This window comes from Molossus molossus, unplaced genomic scaffold, assembly GCF_014108415.1.
Source record: "Molossus molossus isolate mMolMol1 unplaced genomic scaffold, mMolMol1.p scaffold_m16_p_19, whole genome shotgun sequence".
Classification (NCBI taxonomy): domain Eukaryota; kingdom Metazoa; phylum Chordata; class Mammalia; order Chiroptera; family Molossidae; genus Molossus; species Molossus molossus.
Window position 1 is genome coordinate 13,658,056 of NW_023425354.1, and position 15,127 is coordinate 13,673,182.

Genomic DNA, 15,127 nt, shown 5'->3' on the forward strand with positions numbered 1-15,127 from the left:
TTATTTTCTCTACAGTGTTAATTTGGATATTGCCTTCAGAGTCCCCTTGAAAGTAAATCTATTGGTATAACTTAAAAAAGTAAACTAAAGTAAAGGCTACCTATTTTTGAGCACTTATCAACCTTCAGAGAAATTTTTGTAAGGGAACAAAACACACACATGCACGTATTTACTAAACACTTCAAAAAAATGTTTAATATTATTGGAAAGGATGCATGGTTAATGATGCCTACGTGGTGAAAACGTTAGGAAAAAAAGTGGTAATATGATTTTAAAATATATAGTTTTAATGAAAGAGATGCTAAACAGTTAAACATATATCCTGGATTTTAAAAATGCATATTTTAAAAATATCTATCTAAAAGATAGCATAATTCATTATTCAGAAAACATGATAGAAGAATATAGTTAATGACTATAGAGCTGTTTATTATTCATTTAGTATATGTTTATCCCACCAGACTGTATAAGCAAGGTCAACAATGAAGACCTTACAGAAGACTTGAAGGTTATAGAGGCTGATAGCAAGGTTTGAGACTAAGTTTTAGGTTTCTGTACCCCCTTGCACATCCATTGCACACCCCAATGCTACTGTCCTTATGTGATAAGACTCTCATGTCCTATGGTATGAGATATGGTGTAAATTTTTGATCAATGTGTGAAATTTATCACGAGAAAGATGGACACATAAATAAAAATCTGGCATGCAATCACACAAGAAATTACATGTAGAACCGCCCCCCCCCCCAAGACTTTAGAAAGTGATTTCAACAAATGTGGGCATAAAAATGAAGGCTTAGAGTGCTAGGCATAAGTCTCCTCTGGTCTTTAGTTCTCTCTATATGAGAATCCTTGATCTAACATTTCAATCTTCCAACAAAGTCTCAAATACCCTTGCCCTTTTGTTCTCTGGTTCCACATACCAGACTAAATCAAAATTCAAATTGATTCCAACTATAGAAAGGGCTGCTAAGCACAACCAAAGAAAGTCACTTATTAGACTGATAACTAGAAATCCATGGTCATACATTTCAAATTACCCTTTTCACAGTTTAGCAATCTACTATTTTTCGCTAGTTAACTCCCTCTGAACATTTTTTGGCCTCCAATAACACAATGAAAAATAAATGACATCAAAATTATCAGAAAGAATTCCTTCAACTACCTACCAACAAACCTACAAACTTAAGCCCATTAACACACACCTTCTCCTATTTAAATGCATTCCTCTACCTTTGCTCTGTATCCCAACCCCTCTCATCTTCCTGGGACTTTTATATTTTGAACTTCCTTTAATGGCTCTTCACATCAGCATTTTACTATGCTCAAGATCCTCCCATCTTTAAAAAAAAAAAATCCTCTCTCAATGGCCTCCCTCTATAGTTTATCCATTGCCATTACTGTGTCACCTATTATATGGATAAACAAATCTCACTCCAGGCCTCTTTTCGAAACAACTCTCCTCTAGTAATTTCTAACCCCATAAATTGTCATCATCACAAAGTTATTCAATCCTATTTTATTATTCTCACTCACCTACTTTTCTAACCAGTCATTATATACCAGAACTCACATCCCAGACTAGATTAGCTCCAGCAATTATAACTCCCCAGTACTTAAGTACCTTTTTCTTGACACTAATAAATCACAATGTTTGACTTCCACACTAAACATCCATGTTTCATGAGGCAGTGAACCATGTTTGCCACTCGATGTGTCCCTTCACGTCGATGTTTCTCTCTCTCTTCTCTCCCCCTCCCACTCTATCTGTACAAAAAAAAAAAAGAATGGCTGGGACAAACTGCAACCAAGGTACGTGCCCTTATCGGGAACCGAACCAGGGTTTTTCTGGACCGCTGGCCGATGCTCTAACTGCTGAGCCAAACTGGCCAGGGCGAGGCATATTTTCTAAAAATGCTGAAAAAGCCCTGGCCAGTTTGGCTCAGCGGTTAGAGCGTCCGCCTGCGGTCCGGAGAGACCCGGGTTCGGTTCCCGCTAAGGGCATGTACTTCGGTTGCAGTTTGTCCCCGGCCCTGGTCGGTCGTGCGGGTGGCAGCTACTCGATGTGTCCCTTCACGTCAATGTTTCTCTCTCTCTCTCCTTCCTCTCTCTCCCTCCCACTCTATCTGTACAAAAAATGGAAAAATATCCTCGGGTGAGGATAAAATAAATAAATAAATAAATAAAATAAAAATGCTGAAAAATACAAGGAACGTGTATCTATACAAACATTTACTTAGATGCTACCATACACCAGCCACTTCCTAGGTGCTAATGATAAAATAATGAACAAAAGGTAATCCCTTCTCTCAGGGAGTTTATAATCCAGCTAATCAAAGGAAAGGGATGCCCTTTAAAAGGATTTAATTCAAATCCAAAAGACAATACAAAATACAGCCTCCATAAAATAGGAACAGGAAATAATCATATAAAAAAATAAAAAAGACTGAAGTGGCTTCAGAGAGACATTATTACTGTGTTGACAGCCATAATAAATGCAGTGAAAAATGACTCTCTAAACCTTATCCTCTGGATGGTAGGAAGGACTCAGAGGCCTCCTTAGTAAGGGTAACCTAGTTTATTGCTGCTAATACAGCATGTCCTGGCGCATTATACGCATCCCAAGAAACTCTTCCCAGTTATTGGAAAAGGAGCATATCAAGAAACAACCTTTGAACCCCAAACTGAAACTACTCAAACCCACACTGCCTTAGACTCAATTCCATAGCACTGCTTAAAATATCTCCTACATTCCCTGATGCTGGTGGGCTGGCAAGTGAATGTTTCAATCAGAATAAGAGCCACATCAAATTAATTATGATGAATAAGCCACAATCACTTTTCAGTTGGTCTATTTGCTAACCTGGTTTACACACATACATACCCACAAAATGTGAACGGGCAGGGGCTCTATGGGGTGCACTATAAAAAGCCTGGAATTTCTAAAAGAAATTTCAGGGTTAAGAAAGAAGTCACTACTTCAGCAGTATGCCCAGACTCTCCAAGCCTGACCAGCACCAATGCACTATTTAGTACAAACTGTGATATGATGCTTTCATAATAAATATATATATTTGGTCTTTGTCCATAGTTCCTGGCACATAGCTCCTAAAACCCTTGAAATTTCCTTTGCAAAGAGATCAATAAAGGTGTCTTTTGTTATGTTAATTAGATGACTTTTTCAAAACCCCTAGTGGAACCAACCACAGGATCAGAGGGTCTCACCCCCCCACCCCAAACACCACCAAGGAAAGGAAGGGCTAGAGGTTGAATCAATCACCAATATTCAATGATTAAATCTGTCATGCCTCCCATAAGAACTCAAAAGGATGGGGTTCAGAGAGCATCCACTGGATTGATGAACATGTGGAAATTTGGGGAGAGTGGAGCACCTAGAGAGCATGGAAGTTCCATGCCCTTTCCCACATATCTTGCCTTATGCATCTTTTCCATCTGCTGGTCCTGAGTTATATCCTATTATGATAAACTGATCATCTCACAAGAAAATGTTCCTCTGAATTCTGTGAAGCACTCCAGCAAATTAATCAAACACAAGGATGAGTCTTAAGAATCTCTGATCACTAGCCAATAGAGCAAAAGCACAGATTACAATTAAGACTTGCAACTGGCATCTAAAGTGGACTGGGGGAAGGGGGTAGTCTTATAATACTGAGCCCTTAACCTACGGGATCTGACACTAGATAGTGTCAATGAACTGAATTAACTGCTTGGAAAAAACACACATTAGACTGACCAACTACAATTTCTTTAAGGTAGTAGCCCCACATTACTGGTTATTGAATGGGGTGCAATAGCTGGCCACACTTGGGATATATGCTCTGTATGCTAACTTTATACTATTAGAAGCTGTGAGAACCCAGGGACCACCACCTACATCTCTTAGTCAGCAGCTTCCAAAACATAGTGAGACACAGTTTTAATTTCAGCAATTTTCCAAAATAAAAAGAAGAGAGGGGATTAAAAGCAGCTATGAGGCAGAAGTAATGTATTCTCACTCTGACTTCCATGAGTGGAATTCAGTTTGTGTAAAAAGAGAACAATAGAGTTACAGAACTCCCAGGAATTTTAGAACACATTTTCAAAAGATTACTCTGTCTGTCACAAGTCAATTATTTAAGGGACTTTATTAAGTTTCTTTTTAAAAATGGCATGACAACCAAGTCTTACAGTCTATATAAACATCCAAACATCTAATGGAGACATAACTATCTGGAACTACTTACAAAGAATAGGAGAAACAATTCTTTAAGGTACTCCCATCAGTTAAGGATCTTTCTTTAACAAGGAAACAAACTCAATCCTCATTGGCTTAGGCAAAATAAAGAATTTATTGCTCCTTTTAAAGAATAATCCAAGGTTGTAAAGTTGACCTCTGCTGCAACCAAGGCTCACTGATATCACCATGATCCAACTCTTAGTTTTATCTACATTCAATCTATTCTCAGCCTCAAGAACTTCAGCATATCCAGTGAAGCAGGAGAGAGCAAGGGTCTTTGTTCTGAGATTCTCTGATTTGATGACATAGGTCATGTTTGTACAGCTGAACCAAAGCAATGTGATGCACTGATTGGCTAAGGCCTGTGTCATATCCTCCCATGATGTATATCCCAAACCCCACTCAGGTTAGGTGTATGAAGTGTCAAAGAATATCATCCCACGCTAAAATTGAGGCTTCCAACCAAAGGGAAAGCAGAACGTAAACTGAGGAGACAAGCAACAAATGTCTGCCACAGTGCTATATTGCCTAGCGGAGACAGGGTTAATATCACTTAGATGTCAGTTCTACCATAACTCAGTTAAAGAAGCTATAAGGCAGACAATTTCTCAAACAAGGAAAAGACACAGAGAAGATTTTTGTCTCCTTCAAAGGTGTTACTGCATTGATTCTAGAGAAATATATTTGAGAGATTAAGCAGATATTACAGACAGACTACATGGCTCTCACTAAGCCCCTTTCCAACTTGACCAAGAGAACTTGGCAGGCCTTAGCATCTCATATTAGCAAGAGAATGACAGAGGAAACTGTGTTTACTTGAGAGGCAGGAATTTAATCTATGGATTCATTTTGGACAGAGAGAGTGAAGGTCTACAACCAGCAATTCTGAACAAAGGTGGATCAGAAAATGCCCCTGTACTGACCTGTTATGATCCCAACAAGCTTCTGCACAACAACCCTTTATACCCACTTTAGATGACTTGGCAATGCTATATCAAGAGAATTTAGATAAAATAATCATATGGCATTCCCTATTCAGAAACCATCCATCCAACATAAAGACTAATATAGCATTAATAAGTTTGAGTTTTATCACTAAGGTAATTTATTATTCAAAAATGTAGGGAGTATGTATAGAGATACCCTGACATAGATTGACAAAAACCTCACACACGTCCTTAACAGCATTAAACTGACTATAAGAGGGCAGCAATACAGATCTCTATATTCATTATTGGCAGTGCATAATTAGCAGCCCCCCATCCCTAGACCACTAAGGCAATGTCTAGGAGGAGTGGAGGTCAACTGGGTTCTGTATATGTATCTGGAGCAGCCTTGATTTACATAACTTTAAACCTTAAGCCATTGCTCCCAAATGAAAGTGGCACACTGGTATAGAATGGGAAGATCTGTAGCATCTTACATCAGTGAAGAGGAAAAAATGAACAGTGAACCTTTCTGATAGTAAAGACTAAAAGCAATAACATTCTCTATTCTAAGAATGGCAGAAATTATCGTTAATTAATGGAATATTATATAAGGTACTACAGTGCTCCAATAAATGAGTTTTGGAAACAGCTGTATACTATTTCAGATGAGATCAGGCATGTTCAGGGTGATAGGCCATAGACAACAGCTATATATTATTTCAGAAGTACTATCCAATGATGCAGAGGGATACTTGCCAGCTTACATAGTACAACCAAACCAAAGCCAGAATTGGCAGAGAGAATAAGGGAGGAGAACCATCCCTGCCTGCCAACTGACACTAATAAACACAGATTAGCCAGTAGTACTCCAAATGGGACCAGAGAAGAGCTCATTCACTGACCATGTTTAACAACACATATCACCATCCCATGAGTAAGCAGGACACAGTGATCATAAATCGAGGGAAGGGATACACAAGGCCACAGTGGGGTCCTTTTCAAATAAAAGACACTTCTCACTACCATACATGAAAGCAATGAGTTCCCTTCCACAAACTTGAATGCACAAGCCTCAGATTGTGGGTTGTGCCTGTGACATATCTAGAGCAATAATATGAGAATGGCATCAGTCCTGCAGAAGGATGAGTAAGATGTAAAGAAAAAGTCCAGCCAGTGTGGCTCAGTGGTTGAGCATTGACCCACTCACCAAGAGATCACTGGTTCAATTCCCAGTCAGGGCACATGCCCAGGTTGTGTGCCTGATCCCCAGTGGGGGGCATGCAGGAGACAGCCAATCAATGTTCTCTCTCATCGATGTTTCTGTCTCTCCCTCTCCCTTCCTTTCTCTCTAAAATCAATAAAGAAAAAAATAAAAATAAAATAAAGATGAGGCCCAGTGGGAAGAGCAGGAAGAAATCTCAGTTTAGTAGTAGAATGGCAACATTTCCTCTAGAACAGAGAATCCAACCAAAATTCTGATCTACCATAAATTGAGGGTGCCCAGAAAGGGGGGCATACATTCTACTGACTAAAGGGGGGGAAAGAAGTATTTCCTTAAGGAGTCACAGGATTAAACTGCGAAGAGAGTAATAGGATTGAGTCTTCTCACCTGTCTGTCCATCCATCTCTACTGATTCAAGTCATTTAGTGGTAATTTGTCTATTCAGGTTTTCTATTTCTTGAGTCATCTATTTCATCTAAGTATTAAAATAGGTTTAAGGGAATATGAGCTGGAACCAATGGTGTTAACTACAGAATGGAAAGGCCCTTACCTCTTAACTACTCTTTTATATTTTCCATCTATCTGCATTGCACTCTGGGCAATTTCTTCAAATCTATCTGCAAATCACTAATTCTCTCTTTAGTTATTTCTACTCTGCTAACGTAACCCTTCCACTGAGCATTTTCCCCCTTCCATGCTGTACTGCATATGCTATTGTAAGAAAACAAGCAAATTATAACAGTGACCACTGATAAACTACTTTCTAACACCAATATGAAACATGTACAGGGTGAGGCAAAAGTAAGTTTACAGTTGTATCCACTTTCAAATACAGTAATTAATAAATAACAATACAAGAATAAACTGTTTTGCACACTATTCCAACTGTAAACCTACTTTTGCCCCACACTATATTACTCCATTCTTATTGTGTGTGTGTCATTTTGAAGTATATTATTTTCCTTAATGATGTTAGCACATTTCTCACATTCCAACCCCTAATTGTAGTTTTCATTTCTAGGAGTCCTATTTGGTATTTTTAAAGTTCATGTGGTCATTTTTTATAGTTTCTTCCTCTTTTCTCTTAATTCTCGTTAAACATTTTAATTATATTACATATGAATATAAACATACAAGGAATATATTTTATAGATGTAACCTTTATATTGTTTCTATTAATACCAGTATCTGCAGGTTTTGTAGGTTCAGTTCTGTTGTTTCTGATTATTCTTAATTCATGGCAGTTTATTTTCCTATGTTTTCTGAATTTGTGTGTATTTTCTATCCTTGTCATCTAAACTCACTTTTTCAGATATGTTGGAGCTATGAAATGTTTTCTAACTTCTGTTTCATATTTTCTATTTATTTATCTCTGTACATTTCTCCACCACTCCCCCATACGGATGGTGAAATTACAGACTCCATGTCCAACCATGGTGTTCTCAGTACCATGCCAGTGGCTCTGTTTTTCACCACAGTAATTAAGTAGCACTTCCTAGTTACAACTCCTAGAAGTTGGAGTATTGTTTCAGGCCAAATTATACAAACAGATAATACACAGGAGAAATCTGAAAGAACAATCTGAAAAATGACATACTGTATGATCCAGATTATATAATATTATGAAAAAGGCAAAACTCTGAAGATTGTAAAAAGATTAGTGGTTGCTAAGGGTAGAGAGGAAGAAGGGATGTGAACAGGCAGAGCAGATTTTTAGGGCAGTAAAACAATTCTGTATGATATTACAACGGTAGATACATGTCTCAATACACTTGTCAAAACCCATAAAATGTATACCAAGAGTGAACCCTAATGTAAACTGTGTACTTTGGGTGATAATAATATGTTAGTGTAGGTTCATCAATTTTAAGAAATGTACCACTCTGGTGCAGGATGTTGATCATGGCGAAGGTTGTATGTGTGTAGAAGACAGGAGGAAATGGGAACTCTTTGTACATTCTGCTCAATTTTGTTATGAACCTAAACTACTTTAAAAATTAAGTTGATTGCCCTGGCTGGTTTGGCTCAGCAGTTAAGAGTGTCAGCCCATGGACCAAAGAGTCTCATGTTCAATTCCAGTCAAGAGCATGTACCTCGGTTGCAGTTCAATCCCCAGCCCTGGTTGGGGTCTTGCAGGAGGCAACCAATCAATGTCTCTCTCTCACATCAATGTGTGTGTGTCTCTCCCGCACTCCTTCCTCCCTCCCACTCTATCTGAAAATCAATGGAAAAATATCCTCAGGTGAGGATTAAAAACAAAAAATAAATAAAAAATATAGTACATTAAAAAATAAAGTTTATAAACTGTTTTTTAAAACAGAAGAAAAGCCCTGGCCAGTTTGGCTCAGCAGTTAGAGCATCAACCCATGGACCAAAGGACTGCAGGCTCGATTGCTGGTCAAGGCCATGTACCTGGGTTGCGGGTTCGATCCTCAGCCCTGGTCAGGGTTGTGCGGGAGGCAACCAATCCATGTGTCTCTCTCACATCAGTGTCTCTCTCTCTCCCCCTTCCTTCCTCCCTTCCACTCTATCTAAAAATCAATGGCGCCCTGGCCAGTTTGGCTCAGTGGTTAGAGAGTCAGCCTGCAGACCAGAGAGTCCTCGGTTCGGTTCCCACTAAGGGCACGTACCTCGGTTGCAGTTTGTCCCTGGCCCCAGTTGAGGTCAAGTGGGTGGCAGCCACTTGATGTGTCTCTCTCACATTGATGTTTCTCTCTCTCTCTCTTCCTCCCTCTCTCCCCCACCCCGCTCTATCTGAAGATAAATGCAAAATAAATAAATAAATAAAAATAAATGGAAAAATATCCTCAAGTGAGGATTAAAAAAAAAAACAAAAGAAAACAGAAGGAAGGAAAGAAAAATGAGAATGAGGGAAGGAGCGGGGAAGGGAGGACTCATTAATAGGGAAATGATTGTATTTTTGGCATACAAAATATTGTAAATTATGGAATATTATGTTACGGTTTCAACAGTATGCAGTACATTGATTCTAAAATAAAAAATTCTCCAAGTCTTATCCTTAAGTTAAAAAAAAAAAAAGCAAATCACAGAGCAGATTTTAAAGAATGGCCTTATAATTTTAATGGACTTGTATTAGATATATATTTAGAACTGTAAAGTAAAACTTAAGAGAGAATACACATAAAACGTTACAGCGGTTCCCACAGAAGATGAATAGTCTTAAAAGAAAGAGGAAGGTGAAATTATTAAATATACTTTTACAATTTAAAGAAAAACTAATAAATAAAATTCAGTGTGTATACAGTACATTCACCATCTCTGTCTAGTTCCAAAAACATTTTCATCATCCCAAAAGTATTTATTCATTATTGATGTCAGTATAAATTTTCTCTGAATCCCCACAAAGCAGGTAAGATCTCAAAGGGTGAAAGATAAGAGAGCACTTTAGAGAATCTTTCCCTTTCAAGCTGACTGTCTCCTCAAAGAATTATCCCATCAACCTACAATGTCTCAACCAAAAAAATGCAAAACCATGACAAAAAAGGTTTTAAAATGTAGATCCTTTTTAATATACTCATTTTCTAATGAAATATTTTAAAGTTATATACAGAACAATTTTGTCACCAGTTCAGTAACAGATCAAATGAAAAGAGGAGTGTTTACAGAACTACTACTACCACTTTCTCCATCATTTGCTTTCCCTTGGTTTCTCCAAACTATATAATGAACTGGTACAATATGCCTGTGAGGTTAAAAAATTAAGCTACCATTTTAGAGGACTAAGTCCAGGCAATGAGCATTCTTATAAATAACATCAAAAAACAACCAAAACTGCCCTGGCTGGTTTGGTTCAGCGGTTAGAGCATCAGCCCGTGGACCAAAGAGTCACGGGTTCAATTCCAGCCAAGGGCATGTACCTAGGTTGCAGTTCATCCTCGGCCCTGGTCGGGGTCGTGCAGGAGGCAACCAGTCAGTGTGTCTCTTTCACATCGATGTTTCCTTTCTCTCTCTACCCCCATCCTTCTCCCTCCCTTCCACTCTATCTAAAGATAAATGGGGGGAAAATATCCTCAGGTGCGGATTAAAAATAAATAAATGAATAAAATAAAAAATAAAAGGGAACAACCAAAACATATACACACACAGCAAAAACTTTATTTTAGTAACATATATTAGCAAAAACTCACTACATATTATATTCTTGGGCTTAGGAATGCTTCTCTATTTCTAAAACATGTGAAATATAGATGGCAAGGCTGCCTCAAATCCTTTTCTAGTATTAACCTATAAATAAAATGTTAAATAAAATGTCTCTTGATCTATTTATTCAATATTTATTACAAACAAACTAAATGTAAGGCCTTGATCAGGTACTGGAAGAAATGTTTAAAATTTAATAGCAGTTTCTGCCTAAAAGCAGATCCAGTCCCGTAATGAGAGTTAAGGAAAAGTGAACGTAAGCACAATTCAAGATAGAACCTGATTAGTACCACAAGAGAAATACAAAGTGCACTGGGCGTTTACAAGAGGGACTACTTACAGATTTAAGCAACAAACATTTCTTAAATGTCTACTGTGTTCCAGCACCATGCTGGGTACTAAGGATAGCAACACTGTACGGCCCTCAGGAAACTTCCAGCCTAATAGGGGAGTGAGAGACCTTATTATAAATCACTTCATATAATGTAAAATCCAGTGACAGACGTAATCACAAAATGCAAGGTAATACCAAAAAACTACAGGTGCTTATCTACCCAACTTTAGATAGTGGGTGAAAATAATCTTACCGAGTCAAAATAATTCTGCTGATTTTCTGACATAATTTTTTAGGGGTTAAAAATACTTAAAGGAAAAGTATAAGTGACATTCTCTCATCATATCCCCTATTTTAAAAATACAATCACAAAAATGATTATCTTTATAGATATGGTTGTTAGACCTAAGGATAGCATCTAAGGAAGTTTTATGCAAGACACCAATTGTCAAAGTTAAACATTTTTAGTGTTAAAACACTAATAGAACTTTTAACTAAAAACAGGAATCTATCTCTATAAATACATTAATTTCTTGTGATTCTCAATAGAAATCCATAGATAAAACTTCAACAGATATAAATAAAATATTAATAATTAAAACAATAAATTATTAATATAGGTACAGAGAGAGTCCAAAATTTAAATATAGATAGGACAAAGGTAAAATGTTAGTTTGAGGCAACCAAATGTGGATGGGTATAACTCATAACACAAAAATTAAACCAACTCTAGTTCTTCAGCATTTCCTGAGAACCGAGCATTGAGACATTGAAAACAGAAAATACCAGAAAGAAAGCCAGGCTTGATAAGAAATGGCTTAGGAGAAGATACAAGGCAGACTGTTTAATTATCCCAGCATTTTCACCAAGTCAGAACCAGCATTAGAAATCAAGTTTCCCCAATATCTGTCTTCCATCATCACTGTCATATTTGATTCTCATTTCATACCAAACAAATAAAAGATTTAATTGTATTAGTGCAAATGGTAAGAACTGGGGCTCTGGGGATATTCTCCATTGCCACTAACTGGTTTTGTGAGCATGAGCAAATGAATTAGCCTTTGAACGCCTCAGTTTCCTCACCTGTAAATTGAGGCTAATAATATGTAAGTGCCTTATTTTCATTTGTTGTGAAAATTAAGGGAACTAAAGCAAGTGAAGCACTGACCACAGCCTGGCACCTACTATGCAATCAATAAACACTATTAACTGAAAATCAGTATTAACTGGGGATACAAACCATCATCAATTTTCCCAAATCTCTCATCATCACTTTTCTAAACTCCTTACTTCTTAGTTTATAGCTATGCAGGCTGCCCCCCCCCTTTTTTTTTTTTAGTTAATCCTTACCAGAGGATTTTTTTTCATTGATTTTTAGATAGAGTGGAAGGGAGGAAGGGAGGGGGAGAAAGAGAGAGAAACATCAATGTGAGATAGACACATTGATTGACTGCCTCCTGCACAATCCTGACTGAGGTCGAGAATCAAACCTGCAACCCGGGTATGTGCCCATGACCAGGAGTCAAACCCGAGACCCTTCAGTCCTCAGGCAGATGCTCTAACCACTGAGCAACACCAGCCAGGGCAGCCTACTTCTTCTTTAAAATGTCACTTTAAGAAAAGTAAAGTAGCCCTGGCCGGTTTGGCTCAGCGGTTAGAGCGTCCACCTGCGGCCTGGAGAGGCCCGGGTTCGGTTCCCGCTAAGGGCATGTACCTCGGTTGCAGTTTGTCCCCGGCCCTGGTTGGTCGTGCGGGTGGCAGCCACTCGATGTGTCCCTTTCACATCGATGTTTCCCTCTCACTCTCTTCCTCTCTCTCCCTCCCACTCTGTCTGTACAAAAAATGGAAAAATGTCCTCGGATGAGGAATAAAAAAAAAAAAGAAAAGTAAAGTATTAATCTTACTTCCTTTTGCCTCTATGCTCTGTTTCCTGGGAATGCTGAATAACTAGAGTTGGTGCTGGTTTTGTCTTCTGAAAGAACCCTTGGAGCTGTGCCTAGCCTGAGTGCTGGATTTGTAAATCTGGGGTAACTAAGCTGTACTCAATGAGAATCATGTTATTATTTCTGCCCTAATTCTGTAACCCTAACTGTATACCATTTAAAAAAATTTCCCTTCCTTATTTTCCTCCAAATTCCTGATTTGCCTATGTTAGGCTATAACCCGAAGCAGTTGTTTCTTTGCCTTAATACATGATCTCATCGTACATTGACTGCATTTAAACTTCAAAAGTCATTCTTGCCCTGACCGAATGGGTCAGCTGATTGGAGCATCGACCCATACACCCAAAGGTCGCAAGTTTGATTCCCAGTCAGGACACATACCTAGGTTGTGGGTTTGATCCCTGGCTCCAGTTGGGGGCGTGCAGGAAGCAACCAAACAATGTTTCTCTCACATCAATGTTTGTTTGTTTCTCTCTTCTTGCCCCTATCTCTAAAAATCAATGAACATGTCCTCAAGTGAGGATTGAAAAAATAAAATCATTCATACACATGAACACCATTGCTATCCTCAACATATGATCAGAGAAAACCTCATTATAGTATGAACAAAGTCTAAGTGCTGAAAAAAATCTACGAAAAAGTAATTAGAGCAAGAAAGTATGTCTAGTCTAAGACATACTAAGAAAAATGTAATGTGATTTCCCAGATATTTGTCCCTTATCTTGCAATAAAAAGTATTGCTCTCACCGAGCAGCAACATCACAGGTGAATCAACAAGATACTGTTTAGTGGAAGACGTAATGTAATGACTATAAAAACTATGGAGAATATTAATCTTCCTTAATGTTTTTGTTGTTTTTGTTAATCCTTGACCTGAGGATATTTTTCCATTGATTTTGAGAGATTCTGGAAGGGAGGGAGGAAGAAAGAGAGAAACATCGATGTGAAGGAGACACATCTGTTGACTGCCTCCTGCATGACCCTGACCAGGGCAGGGATTGAATCTACAATCCAGGTACGTGCCTTTGACTGGGAATCAAACCCTTGACCCTTCAGTCCACATGCTGATGCTCTAACCACGAAGCGAAACTGGCCAGGGCTTCCTTAATGTTTTTTAAATCATATTACTTCTCATGTCTACATTTTAGCCCCCCCCCCAAAAAAAAACCTTCCCTTTCTCCCCCCTGGTTTGTGTATTTACTCCCTACCACATACTCATCACAGTAGCAGATAATAGTTACTGAACCACTCACTGTATGCCAGAAATTGTGCTAAGCACTTTTCATGCATTCATTCAGCCCTAAATATAACATGTCTCTTTTACAGATGAGAAAACTGAGGCTACATGGGATTCAGTAACTTGCCACAAATCATATACCTAACAAATAAAACAAGTCAGAACGTGAAAGATGTGCCAGATTCTAAAACCTGTGCTTGTAATCTCTTCTTCCCTATATATTATGAGATAAAGATATAAAGATAAATTTGAAGAAAAACATTAACATGTAGTTCATTGCCTGGCACGTAAAATTCAATAAATATTTTCTGAAAGGATGATAAGTTTAGTTTACTTATTCTGACATTCAAAGTCTCCCACTGCGAGAGATAAAGAAATTCCCTTTATTCCTTCATGCAAACCTTCTTTCCCAACCAATGATCAGTGGCAGTGGGGAAAGGAGGAAAAGGAGAAGAGAACTTAGGCTTTTGTTCCAGTGTAAATAATATTTCTACTTGTTATAATATCTCTATTATACATCTTATTAGACACTTTTTCACTTGTTTAAAAATAAGCTACACAAACATGTTTTAATGAGTAGGCATTAGTAAGACTACAAAGTAAAAAAAATGTGGCCCAAATAAGTATATGAAGCATCAGTATTTTCTCATAAAAAAATTAAACCGATATAAAGCAAAATAAGAAGTATTTTGCTAATTTGAAGTCAAATTTATTCTTTTTTTTTTTTATCCTCACCCGAGGACATTTTTCCATTTTTTGTTCAGGTAGAGTGGGAGGGAGGGAGAGGAACAGAGAGAGAGAGAGAAACATCAATATGAAAGGAACACATAGAGTGGCTGCCACCCGCACAACCGACCAGGGCCGGGGACAAACTGCAACCGAGGTACGCGCCCTTAGCGGGAACCAAACCCGGGTCTCTCAGGACCACAGGCCGACGCTCCAACCGCTGAAACAAACCGGCCAGGGCAAATTTATTCTTAATAAAAACATTTATCAAAATATTTGGTGACACTGTATAATTTGATACATAGTGTTTTTTGTCAAGCATGCTAAGAAATATTAGT